The following is a 12,664-nucleotide window of genomic DNA, read 5'->3' as shown; positions in this document are numbered from 1 at the left end:
TTTTTTTTTAAAAAGAACAGCTTGTATATTATTTATATAACTATGTACAAACATTGGAGGGGGAAACGTAGGGGGAAACACGGTACATTCGAACTCTGAGGTATTTAACTATATATTATTCTAATAATTTTTTGTAAAGGAGAAACGGACGGAAGAAATAATAACAATACTACAATGAGGAAAGTAAGAACTATACACAAGGTAATCTTACGACAAGGCAAGTTGAAGAAGAGCGCAGTTCATTTCATCTGCAGCCTGAGGTGGTTGAGAGGAACTGGCGGGGTCCAGACTGCGCACTCAGGCAAAAGGGCGCAAATGCCGTGAGATGCCATGGCGCATGCGCGGTCCAGCCGGGTACTGCTTCCAGAAAAGTAGCCCAGTACCTACAGTGGAGCACCCACAGAGACATCCTCGAAGAAGAAAAAAACAGATTTCACAGTTTGTGACATGTTTTTCACATCCATGAATTTAGTAGGGCTTTATTCCTAGGGCATAACATTTCAAACTAATGTGTATAGATGACACCTGTATCACATGCTAAGTTGAGCCACATCACACAAAGGGCTAATTTTAATCAGGATCTCAGTACATGTTTTAGAGGCCACTCAAAAATAGTGGCTTCTAACTACAATAGAAACGAAGTGCTTCAATGAAACAGAGGCACTTCCAGTTTGATTAATTATTTGCCTCTGTAACTTCTCTCTGAAATTTCAGATGGACCTAATTCTACACTGCCTTGCATGTTAGGTTGAATAGTGATTTACACCTGTCAGAGTGAGTGTAAAACTCTACTTGCAGATTTTGTAGAGAATTAGGGCTAGTAGTAACATTTCACCCAGAAGTGTCTGCAGCTCTGTGGATGTACATAGAATTGTGGGGGAAGGCGGAAGGGCTGGGACAGACATTTAAATTAAGTATTCTTCTTCCCCTCATTCTTTTGAGAAAAAAAGTCATTCTTTGGTTGTATTCCAGTGAACTTCAATAAGAATTATGTTCTGATATTTTAGATCAACATATGTCTCATAGTTTGCAAGGTCTTCTGGTATGAAAGGTGCTAAATGAATGTGTTACACAAATATATTCAGCAACAAATAGAAAAATATCTCACAAATTCATTCTGACATAATTGCATTGATTTATACTAGGTATGATGTTTAGGAAACATCATTTATTTTACATTAAGATTTTGTAGAATTCTGAGTGTCATTTTAAATAATTCCTCAATTAAAACCAATTGTACTCAAAGGAAATTTAAATAAAAAAAATTGTAACTAAATGAAACTCTGTGCTATGAAAACCAGTACATATTCTGGTTTGAAAATAATTCTTGCTTTGCTTCTAGAATTCCCAAGATAAGAAAGTACAGTAGTGAATTTACATTTAGCCTAGTTCCCCCACAATTTTATGTACATCCACAGAGCTGCAGACACTTCTGGGGTGAAATGTTACTACTAGCCCTAATTCTCTACAAAATCTGCAAGTAGAGTTTTACACTCACTCTGACAGGTGTAAAGCACTATTCAACCTCACATGCAAGGCAGTGTAGAATTAGGTCCATCTGAAATTTCAGAGAGAAGTTACAGAGGAAAATAATCAATCAAACTGGAAGTTGGCCAAAAAAGAACTGATTAGACCAGGGCTGGGCAAAAATGCCAAGCCATTAGATCTGGCCCACAGATGCAGCGGAGAGCCCCAGGACAGGCTCCCTGCTTGCCTTGCCCCACCCACACGCTGCTCAGAAAAGCAACTGCCAAGCCATTTCTCTTGCACAACTATGAGCTTGGAGGGAAGGGGCATGTCACGTTACTAGATTTTGAGGAGAGCAGCCATATCACTGCTGCACCCGTGGGGGGGTGTTTGCCCCAAAAGTGGGTACAAAGGGGGCCATGTGAGGTGTCAAACAAAAGCTTACTTTATACTGATTCTATATATGCTATTCATGTAATTGTATAATGTCTGTGTGTGAAGTTATAAGCATGTATTATGTGTGGATACTGAATATTTCTCTGTTTGTGGCTGAGAATAGACGAAGAATGCTCAGCCTCTGGACATGCTAATGAGCAATTCTCCAGGGAACAATTTTAGAAATGGGAAACATTCACTATAACAAATCGCCTCCACCTCTTTTTGCAGCAGTGTCCAGGCACAGACTGGTTTAAGTTTATAAAATATGATAAGGTTACAACTCCTAGCTGTAGGGCTATGGAAAATGATTAAAATATATTTAAAAATCTTTTGGCTCTGACTTCACTTTTTAATTTGTGTGCAACAAAGAAATGGAATAAAACTGTGTGCTGCCTGTGTTTTTTGCAAGTCAAACAAAATAGCTGTAGAGATATAGTTTCCATATGCATGCAAAGCATACAGTACACAGAGCAAAAATAATTATCATTAATTCATTTCAACCTCATCAGTGAATGCTGACTGTTGATTTAGAACACTGCTGGTGTGTCAGAGTACTGATCTACTGGAAACTAATACAAGGACAGTACTAAAGTCTGTTGGGAAAGTCAATAAAGACTAAAATGACTTTCTGTGAAAAGAGTACTAGACAAAAACATATTGTCCCCCACCTTTGAAACCAATTTACCCTTTAATTGTTTACTTGATCTGGTAAATTCTAATGGATGGAGAAGGAACTGCTCTTTGGACAAATGCTTAACTTGGTTTTTACTCAGGCAAAGAGTTTTCCAGTGTAAGAATTGAGTAAGCATCTCAGGACTTGACTCTTAGTACACAGGATGCAAAGAACTCTAAGAATACACAAAGTCCTAACTGTTTAAGTAAGAAAGTGATTGTTCATTAATTTCTGTATACGTAGTCTCAATTGGATACAATATTCTTCACATCCTTTTGCGAAATGTTGAGCAGAGTTGTTCTCCAGCTGCTACCTGCCACATCTGAAGTTAATGCTTTCCTGCTCCAGGAGCTGAGGCTTTAAGAAAACACCAAATATTACCAGACTCTTGATAAAATTCTATGAGTTGGTGTCAAGTTATTGGATTTTCAAGTGAGCACAGATCACTGTTGCACCCACAGGTGATGTTTGCCCCAAATTCTGTACAAAGTGGGCCATGTGAGGTGTCAAATGAAAGCTTATGATCTACTGATTCTATGTATGCTGTTCATGTACTTTTATGATGTTTGTATGAGAAATGATGAGTATGGGCTCTGTTCTTGTACTGTAAATATTCTCTGTCTGGGAGGGAGCAATGGGCCCGGACTGCCTATTGTGAGGAATAATAGTTCAGTGAATGGCTGTGCTAACTAGCACTGCTCCATGGACAATGGCTCTCAGAGTGGCCAATACACAGATGAGGAATACGTCTGGAAGTCTGCAAACTAGCCAGTGCCTCATGGCTACTTGCATGTGAAACACAAATAGGTCACTAGATGATGTGACCAGCTCCAGCTTGCGAGACACCAGGAATATAAAAATCCCATGAGTCTGTCTCCATCTTGTCTTCAATTCTGCTACTGATCCCAGATGCAGCTTTGTGAGGGACAGAGAGCTGGGAAGAATCGTGGACCCATCCTGACATAGGATGTACACCAGAGACTTTTAAGATAGCAGTTTATAACATCTCTGCTGAGAGCCTGCATCAAGAATTTGGTGATTTGATGCATGTAATGTAGTCTCCTTAATAACTTTACTTTCAACCTTTTTTCACTTTTGTTAATAAATCTTTAGATTCTAAAGGATTGGCCCAGCATGCTCTTGTGGGTAAGATCCAAAGTGTAAACTGACTGGGGATTTGTGGCTGGTTCTTTGGGATCAGAAGAACCCATTCGGAGTAGGTAAGATTGCGTCCTATAATCCCTCATCTTTGTGTTAGGCCCGGGGTTGATTTGGCACAGGAAGAGCTGGGGTGTCTGAGGGGTTTTGCTCATGAGGCTTCCTGCTAGTCAGATTGGCAGCTGGAGTGCTCTGTGTGACTGGTCTGTGACCTGTTTGGGAAAGGTCTCCAGTCTGGGGCTGTAAGCAGCCCTAGTTTTGAGCAATTTGCCCTGAGTGGATGCCTTCAGCGGTGCCCAAACCTGGCCCGATCTGTCACACCATGTCACATGGCTGCATTCCATCAGGGATTTTTATGAAGAGTGAATAATAAACTTGGCCTTTAAAGCAGGCAACACAGTAGAGGAAAACAGGAAATATTGAAGCCAGATATTTACAAATAACTGCTGGCATATCAGTTACATTTACATTTCCTCTACTTTTAAATGTGTGCATACAAAATTTTCCCTTTGCAGTGACCTTCCACTTCTACGCAGTTGGTCAACAGCTTGCAGTCGTAACTTCTGTTACTCCAGCTATCAGTAAAGCAGTGCTCAGCCTGCACAAGGTAGCGACATATTTATTTCCTTTGGTGAGAATTTAAAAATATATTCTGCCTGATGGGAACTCCTTGCACTGACTGCCAGAAAAAAAAATAGATGAGGTCCAAACATGCTTATGGTCTCTGCCCAGGTCCCTGTAGACTGCTCTGGTGATGTACAGAGTTATAAAGGAGCCACAGCAGTCTGTGAGAAAATTTCTCTGGAGCAGAAGCTATGCAGGGCCAGCATACTGACTACTACCCTTCCTCATAGCCCCTAGCATAGCAGCCCTGCTAGAGGCAAGGTGGCTACCAGAAATTAGAACAGCACCTGACCAGACAGAATCCCAGTGATACAAAGGTACACTTTCTGAAAAATTAAATTATTCAGACAGCTCTAATGTTAAAAACTTCTATATTCTGGAATGCGTGGAGTGGGGTACACAAAGCATTGCTGATCACAGGGAGTCCTGGGGGATCCTGGAAGGGGCTGAGAAATAGGGGAGATTTTCTGATCAATTATTTTAATGAGACCTGATTGTCCTGACAAACTAGACAAGTGTTGCCAAAAATATAAGAAAAAGACAGACCTACCCAGAATAGGGTGACAAAACTGTTTGATCCTCTGTACTCCTGTCTCATACTGTGTCCAATTCACCTTCACTGGTACACTATATATGAGAGGGGGAAAATAAATACTTAGGTAATATGGCTAGATACACTCATCAAAAACCACTGTCAGTGGATAAATTGTACTCTCCAAAATATTTATCAACAATATTTTTGAGAAAGATTATAACTTTGCTCATTATGGATATCTGATATGAAGCAATTACCTAAAGCAAACTTCCTCTTTGATTGGAACTTCTAGGTACTATAATAAAAATAATCCTATTCCCCTAATTTTTCTCCTTTAATAAAATCCCATTTGCTCCACCCCTTTGGTGCACATTTTCATTGAGAGGGGAAGAGAAAAGGAGGTTGAGTTTATTCAACAAGAATGAGTAGACTAACATGATCATTATTTATTGTAGCACAGTGGCACCAAGAAGCCTTAATTAGGGGGTGAGGACCCTTCTGTGCTCAGTTTAGAATCATGGAGAATTCAGCAAGCAGAAGACACAAACAAAGGAATTGGGAAGTAGGAGAATCAGATACAATTAAAGGGAACATGAAGGTCAGTATGATCCCTACCGTAGCAAGATTGCAGTGTCTGTGGGAACCCCACAGAGGTGTCTTTTGAGTATTTGAAGGCAATATGGAGGTAAGGTTTTGGATTTTGGGATAGGAGGCAGGGTGAGAAAAACTCAAAAGGTGTCTGAGGGAAGAGTGGACAAGTTGGAGGTAAAGGCTGGAATCAATGGATCAGGGGTGAAAGCTGGGGCAGAGACTGTCTTTTTGCTCTATGTTTGTGCAGAACCTACCAGAAAAGGAACCAGATGCATGACTGGAAATCCTAGGCACTATAGTAATACAAGTTAAAGTAATAATAATTTTAAACAACACTGCAATAATAGATCTGATTGACCGGGCAGAGTTAAATAGTGAAGAAACCTAAAGGTAGAAATGAGAAGCTTGTGTTGAAAAAAAAAAATCCACAAAGAATGTCAGAGAGATGAGTTGAGATGCTAGATCAGATAAAGGGAGACAGCTCATTAGCTAGAGAAGCAGATTTGGGAGTCATTGGCATTAATATATTAATCAAAGCCAAACAGATAATAGCACCCAGAAAAATGGTATAGCAGAAGAAAGGGAATAGGCCATGGAAAGAGTCTTGGGGGAAACCCCATTAAAAGGAGAGAAGGGATAAAAGAAAAAAAAAGCACAAATTTATAGTAGAAATCCACATGGTTTCAGACCCTCTACCAGAGACGCTCAGCTTCAAGAAGGCAGGAGCTGGGGAAACAGAAGTTGAGGGTGAGCCAGGACTAGGAGTTGACAGGGCAGGAGTTCTTTTGGGAGGGGGCAAAAGAGTTGAGGGTGGAGAACAGAAATAAATTTTCCAAGTTGTATGGAGTGTTCTAGCCATGTCTGTCTCAGGAAATTAGAGAGACAAAGGGGGTAGGGTTGCCTGGGGTCTGGTTTTTTTTACTGGAACTCCTAATTGAAAAGGGACCCTTGGCTGCAGGGTCAATTTGTTGAGCCTCCCTGTGCCTAGGGACTGCAGCAACCTGGTGGCTACTTCTAGGGAGCTGCAGTAAACGTTGCTGGGACCCCACACCCTGAACTCCCCTTCCAAATTCCAATCCCAGCCCGTAGCCCCCTCCTACACCTCATAACCCTCATTCCCAGCCTCACCCCCAAGCCCTTTCCTGTTTCCTGAACACCTCATTTCTGGCACCTCCCAGAGCCCACACCTTCAGCCAGAGCCCTCACTCCAGCACTCCAAACCTGGTGTATCTGAGGCTATGTCTAGATTGCAGGCTTCTTTCGGAAGAAGCTTTTATGGAAGAGATCTTCTGGAAAAACTTCTTCCGAAAGAGAGCGTCCGCACTGCAAAAGTGTGTTGGAAAAGCAATCTGCTATCTCGCAGTTCAGCTGTGATTACTATGGACGGAGTGGCCACCAGGGCATTTGTGCATTTTCCTCTTTTCTCTTCTTTTGAAAGAACTCCCTCCTCCCCGTCCACACATACCTTTTTTCGAAAGAGCTCTTTTGGAAAAAGGCTTCTTCCTCATAGAATGAGCATTACCAATGTCGGAAACCCCCCTCTGTTCTTTTGATTTTCTTTTGGAAGAATGCAATTGCAGTGTGGATGTAACTGACATTTTTTTTTTTGGAAAAATGGCTGTTTTTCCAGGAAGAAAACTCTGTAGTGCAGACATACCCTAAGTGAGTGTGGGGGAGAGCAAGCAGGTGGTGGGGCCTTAGAGAAGAAGTGGGGCAGGATGAGGAGCAGGAGTGTTCAATTTTGTGCAATTAGAAAGCTGGCAAGGCAATCCTAAAGGCGGGTAATTGTAATATCTTTTACTTGGTGAGCGAGTTTTTGAGCCAAACAGACTGGAAGAAGAGCTCTATGTAGCTCAAAAGTTTGTCTCTCTTACCAACAGATATTGATCCAATAAAAGATGAAACCTCATTCACCTTGTCTCTCTAGCACTGAATTTAACATTATTTAACATTTATATTATTACAATGCATGAAGTCCACGAGTATGGCCTAACTATGCTTTGGTGCTTTAAACATGCGAAATAAAAGTGAGCAGCTGCCCCAAATAGCTTGTAATGGAGAAAAGCAAGAGCTGAAAAGATTAGAGGAAAAGAGGACTGAGCCAAAAAGGAGCAGTTGCTGATAGACACGTGGTTCAGGTAATGAGGTAGTTATTAGACAAAGATGAAAGAGAGACAATATCTGGTGAAGACCAGATCAAATAAGAAGCTGTTTTGGTGAGTGAGAATATTGATTCAGGGTTGTAGAACAAATCAGATGAAAACAAGGAACTGAATGACTGGAGAAATCAGAGAGGATGATGAAACAGAAGGTGAATTTGCTGAGGATGGAATAGAGGGCTGCTACATGAAGAGAAGAATGTGGTTCAAAGGAGGGAGGAGATTGTCAACAGCAGGAGAATAGAGAAATATGCAGAACCACCACGCAGAAAGTTTCATATCAAAAGCTCTGGTATAATACTTACATTTTAAAGAAATGGACCCTATTTTAAGAAGAAGCAAACGTCCATCTGGATTTTCAGAGCCAAATGTTCAGAAGGCAGATGCTCAGATCCACATAAAAAAACCCAATTTGATCGTGTAAGAAGTGTGCATACATTTACCAAAATTACATGTGCAATTTCAGACAGCAATTTAGGTGCCCAATGAACCATTTGGGCATGCAGTTGTGTAACAGCACGTACAACTTTTTAGATACTTTTCAACACACACCTTTAGTTTTCAAAAATCTGTCCCCAAATGCATGTAGAACCATCTGAACCCCAGCACACAATGTACAAGTGTTTCAAACTGATAAACAGGAGGAGGGGGAAAGTGAGAAAAAAAGGGAGAAAATATGGTTAGGAGAGTGACTGACAAGCATTAATATATTTCAGTTCACTGGTTAAGACTATGAATGACACTTCTAATGCGCTTCTGTCACTACCTTAGTAAGCTGTTGTTCTGCAAGTCGGTTATTGTCAGACAGACTAGCTTTGAACATGCCATGAATTTACTAGTAATATCATTACTTTATTAGCATGCACCAAACACATGAGCCATAGCTTCTTTCCATCAGAGTTCATTATAAGAGAAATGCAGTGACAGCTGTCATTTTCTAACAAGACACATGCTTTAAAAATATAGTATTTTACATACTATGTATGATTGATTAATTGGAGAAGTCTGACCAAATTCTGTAAAAGAAAAATAATTAAAAATATTCTAGTTCTGAACTGGAGAAAAGCTGACAAACTCAAATGAGCAAACATAATTATGCAATCACATGTTTGGGGCCTGATTCTGCAATCCTTCACTCACAGAAGTACTCCACTGTCTTTACTGAAAAAAATGTAAATCAAAATGATCTTTTAAAACGTATGTGAATTTATAAGCACAAATAGGAATTTTTCCTTAATATATACCCCCAAGCTATGTCCACCATACCAAAAAAATCAAGCTACAATTAAATGCCCCAGTTGAATTTCTTTTTATTTTTAATACTGAAAATACAAATTGTACATTTCATCACTTAATAAAATTGATTTTCCAATAGTTACATAGTTAAGGTAGCATAATGCATTTACAAAGAATTAGAAGGGACATTTTACTATTAATAATTTACCATTTTTATTGTTTTGTGTGTCTTCTCTTTGATGCTTTCACTTTAAGAATAAATGGGCTTGCTTAGAAAGAGCTGTGTGGTAAGTCATAACTGCTGGCAACTACATTCATAGAATTTGAAGAATAACCAATTGCAGACACTCACCTAGGCCTGGTCTGTACTAGACCAGGAAGGTTGGCTTAAGGTACACAACTCCAGCTAAGCAAAATGCATAGCTAGAACCGAGCCACAAAGGGAGCCCAAAGGGTGGGAGCTTGGGCCCCCTGCAGATAGAGGCTGTTGCCATCCCACACTGCTTGTCTGTGTCAGAGTCAGCATTGCGGGGTGGCAGGGGCTCCCCCTGAAATGGGGCCAGGAGTGCACTAGCTGCCAGCACCATATCCAGGGACTATCAAATAACTGAGTAGGCAATAAGGTTTGGTGCAGTTACACGACTATTCAATTAAATTATATCTAACATTCCTAGTGACTGGTATTTAGAAATAGGCCAGACCTAGGGAAACTGTCTCAGAATCACAGAATACTAGAACTGGAAGGGACCTCGTTTTGGCACGCTCCAGCACGAGGAGGTAAGGTCTGACAAAGAACCTTCAAATTCACAACTTTCTTTGTGCACTTCAGCTAACTTGCTAATTTAAAAAAAAAACCAGTTTGAAGCAGTTTAGCATTGCTACTTTCCTTCCTCCAAGGCCTTCCTTATCTCCCCTGCCCTACCTCTTACTAGCAGAACAGTGGGAAGGGTTGTGCTTATTTCTTTTAAGACAGTTTTCCTTTGTTTTGTTACTGCAGCTTTTCACTTTATCGGTTGCTCTTTAAACCATACATCTTTCCCAGGCCCCCACTATAAGTAATATTATTATTCTCATTGCCTTCTTTTACTTGCTGATTTTTCTGGACCTTTTCCTTACTATTCACAAACCACACAGTAAATATATTATTTTCTTAATCAAACTTAAACTGCCATTCTTTTAATTTCATAACTATTACCAAAGCTCTGCTGTGAAATTTATTAACATTTTCCACAAAATGCTCACAGCCGTACACCTCCTTCATACTTGCCCTCAACTAGTGCAGACATAAAGCCCTAAGTATTCCCTGTCACTTCAAAGGAAGGTCTTCACTGGAAATTTATATCAGCATAGTTCTCCTCCTTAGTAGTATGAAAAACTGATACTGCTGAGAAATGCAACTTTGTTCACTTAAGCTCAGTGTTTCTTAAACCGTGTGCCACGGAGAACAACAGAATTCAAAATGGCCAACCTTTTGAGGCAGGTAACCTTTTTTTTGCTCAATATCTCTCCTCCCCCCCCCTCCCCTGACCTCTTTCTTTGGGGGGGGGGGGGGTGGCTCAACAAAAAAATCCTTGGTGTTTCCCATAAAAAAAATTGTTTGGTATTCCTCAGTCTTAAAAAGTTTAAGAAACACTGCTTACGCCTGTTATAGGTGGCGCGAGGTCAATGAAAAAAAGTTTCCACTGACCTAGCTACCCTTTCTGGGGAGGGAGATTACCTATGCTGATGGAAAAACCCTAGAGCGTATGCACTATGTTTACTGAAAGTACAATGTTGCGGCTATATCAATGCAGTGGTTTAAGAGAATGATCTGACCACTGGCACTACACTGAATCAGTATAACAATGCAGCCATTCTAAAGGTGCTTTTCCAACTTTGCTATGCCCTCACTGCGATTCCTTCATTGGGTACAATTCTATAAAGTACTAGTAGGCCTGTTATTCACTACAAGAAAAAACATTTTGGTATATTTAATATGTGACGCTGAGTGAATCTGAGCATTAAAATCTCATCTATTTTACTCAGCTCAGCTCTACTGCTTCATTAACAACGATTCTTAAAACCATCCATTTATAGTTTCCAACAAGAGTCAATTCCCCTGCTACCTTGCAGAGGGACAGCCAGTGTCAGAAACAGGCTACTGGATTAAGTGGCCAATGGTCTCATCCAGAATTGCAATTCCCATGTCCTACATCCTTTCTCTCAGGGAAACCCAAAGAAGGGAGCTACTGTAAGCCTAATGAGATTCATTTTCTTAAATTCCTTGTACATTATTCTGCTGGGATGCAAAGAGCCCAGCTCCTACAGAACAGAGGCTGCCAGCGCCCTTTCCTCCCCAAACAAAACAGATCTCAGACACAGCGTTAAACAACAAAATACCAACTGACATTTATTAAATATTTTTGGATTTTTTTCTACATTTTCAAATATGTTGATTTCAATTACCCTACAGTATGCATTAATTACCTCACTATGTTGACAAGCTCTAAGACAAGTTCTAGCAGGCCACTTAGTTCCATGAATGCAACAAAAGTATGTTTCTAAGAGGGGCGCAGTTCAAGGGGCATTTCCTAGTTTGTCATATCTAATTCAACATATACACAGAATTCCATGAAAACCTACCAGACTTGATTAAAAAATGCAACCTAAAAGAATATAGAAGGATTTGTCTGTGACAACTTCTCCACTCTCCTCCTACTTATGCATAGTACATAAGGTCCTGTCTTTAGACATGTGAATAACTTTACTCATTACTCCTGGAGGGATTCCGTGTGACTGCATGCCTGCAGAAAACGTCCCCCCTCTGTAGAATTCCTGTGCTTCCCTGCAGAAAACAGTGAGTGGGAGCACGAGCGCTGGGGTTTTTGTGGGGTTTTTTGTGGGGGAGGGAAGGGGTAATTGTCCCCTGGCAGACAGAAGTGGGGCACTGTGGGCACATGGGGTTACCTGCCACCTGTGGGCTGACAGCTGGCTGGACTCCTGGGCAAGGCCGGGGGAGAAGGACCTGCTCCTACAAGAGGCGAGGCCTCTGGTGGAAGGGATGGTGCTGGGGCTAGGAAGCTCTCAGTGCTGTCTAGAATGTACCACATGGTACTCTGGAAGCAACTGAAAGGGCCTGGGGCTCCAGACACAGTGGTTGCCACAGTAGGAAGGGCAGCAGCCAGAAGCTCCGGCCCTTTTGTATTGCTGGGCCCTGGAACAGTTAGCTCCTTTGCCCTTCCTGTCGGTGGGCCTGCCACTGCCCTTGCCCCTGCCCCTGAATTTGTGCCCAGCTGAAAGAAGCTGCATCTTGGCTCTGCTAACTCTAGAGCGGAATCCAGTAATTCCTCACTTGAGACGTGCCCGCTTAACACGTTTTCATGATAGCATGATTTTTTTTGTAGGGAACATTTTTCAAACAACACGACCCCATCCCCGCAATAACACAATTTTCCCGGTGCAAGGTTTCCCCTACTTCCCTGCAAAGCGGCAGAGGTTTGCCACTTGCAGCGCCATTCCCTGGTGATCCCCTCTGGCAGAAAGCAAGGCATCTGGCCACAGGGGGTCACTGGGGAACTGCGCGGTGAGCGGCAAACCTCTGCTGCTTTACAGGGAGGCAGGGGAAGCCTCGCGCAGCTGCCCGGGGTTTCCTCTGCCTCTCTACAAAGAGGCGAAGGTTTGCCACTCGCCACACAGTTCCCCGGTGACACCCTCTGGCCAGATGCCTTGCGTCCGGTCAGAGGGGTCATCAGGGAACTGCGCGGCGAGTGGCAAATCTCCGCCGCTTTGTAAGGAGGCAGAGGA

General features: G+C 41.7%; 2 long non-coding RNA genes across 2 annotated transcripts in view; one reads left to right on the top strand and one right to left on the bottom strand.

Annotated features, from left to right (window-relative positions):
* The window catches only part of LOC142829583 (uncharacterized), a 93,772-nt gene extending 93,554 nt beyond the window's left edge, over window positions 1-218 (top strand). The window contains exon 3 of the long non-coding RNA XR_012904131.1: window positions 140-218. This is a non-coding gene — a long non-coding RNA (uncharacterized LOC142829583). The remainder of the gene's footprint in view (window positions 1-139) is intronic.
* LOC112544305 (uncharacterized) overlaps window positions 1-12,435 on the bottom strand; it is a 92,823-nt gene extending 80,388 nt beyond the window's left edge. Inside the window, exons 1-3 of the long non-coding RNA XR_012904130.1 lie at window positions 7,951-12,435; window positions 4,911-4,987; window positions 212-410 (exon numbers count right to left, since the gene is read on the bottom strand). This is a non-coding gene — a long non-coding RNA (uncharacterized LOC112544305). The remainder of the gene's footprint in view (window positions 1-211; window positions 411-4,910; window positions 4,988-7,950) is intronic.
* Window positions 12,436-12,664: the final 229 nt, after the last annotated feature.

The sequence above is a fragment of the Pelodiscus sinensis genome, chromosome 5, assembly GCF_049634645.1.
Source record: "Pelodiscus sinensis isolate JC-2024 chromosome 5, ASM4963464v1, whole genome shotgun sequence".
Taxonomy (NCBI): Eukaryota; Metazoa; Chordata; order Testudines; family Trionychidae; genus Pelodiscus; species Pelodiscus sinensis.
The sequence above is the reverse complement of the archived record's forward strand: the minus strand, read 5'-3'. Positions and strand labels throughout refer to the sequence as shown.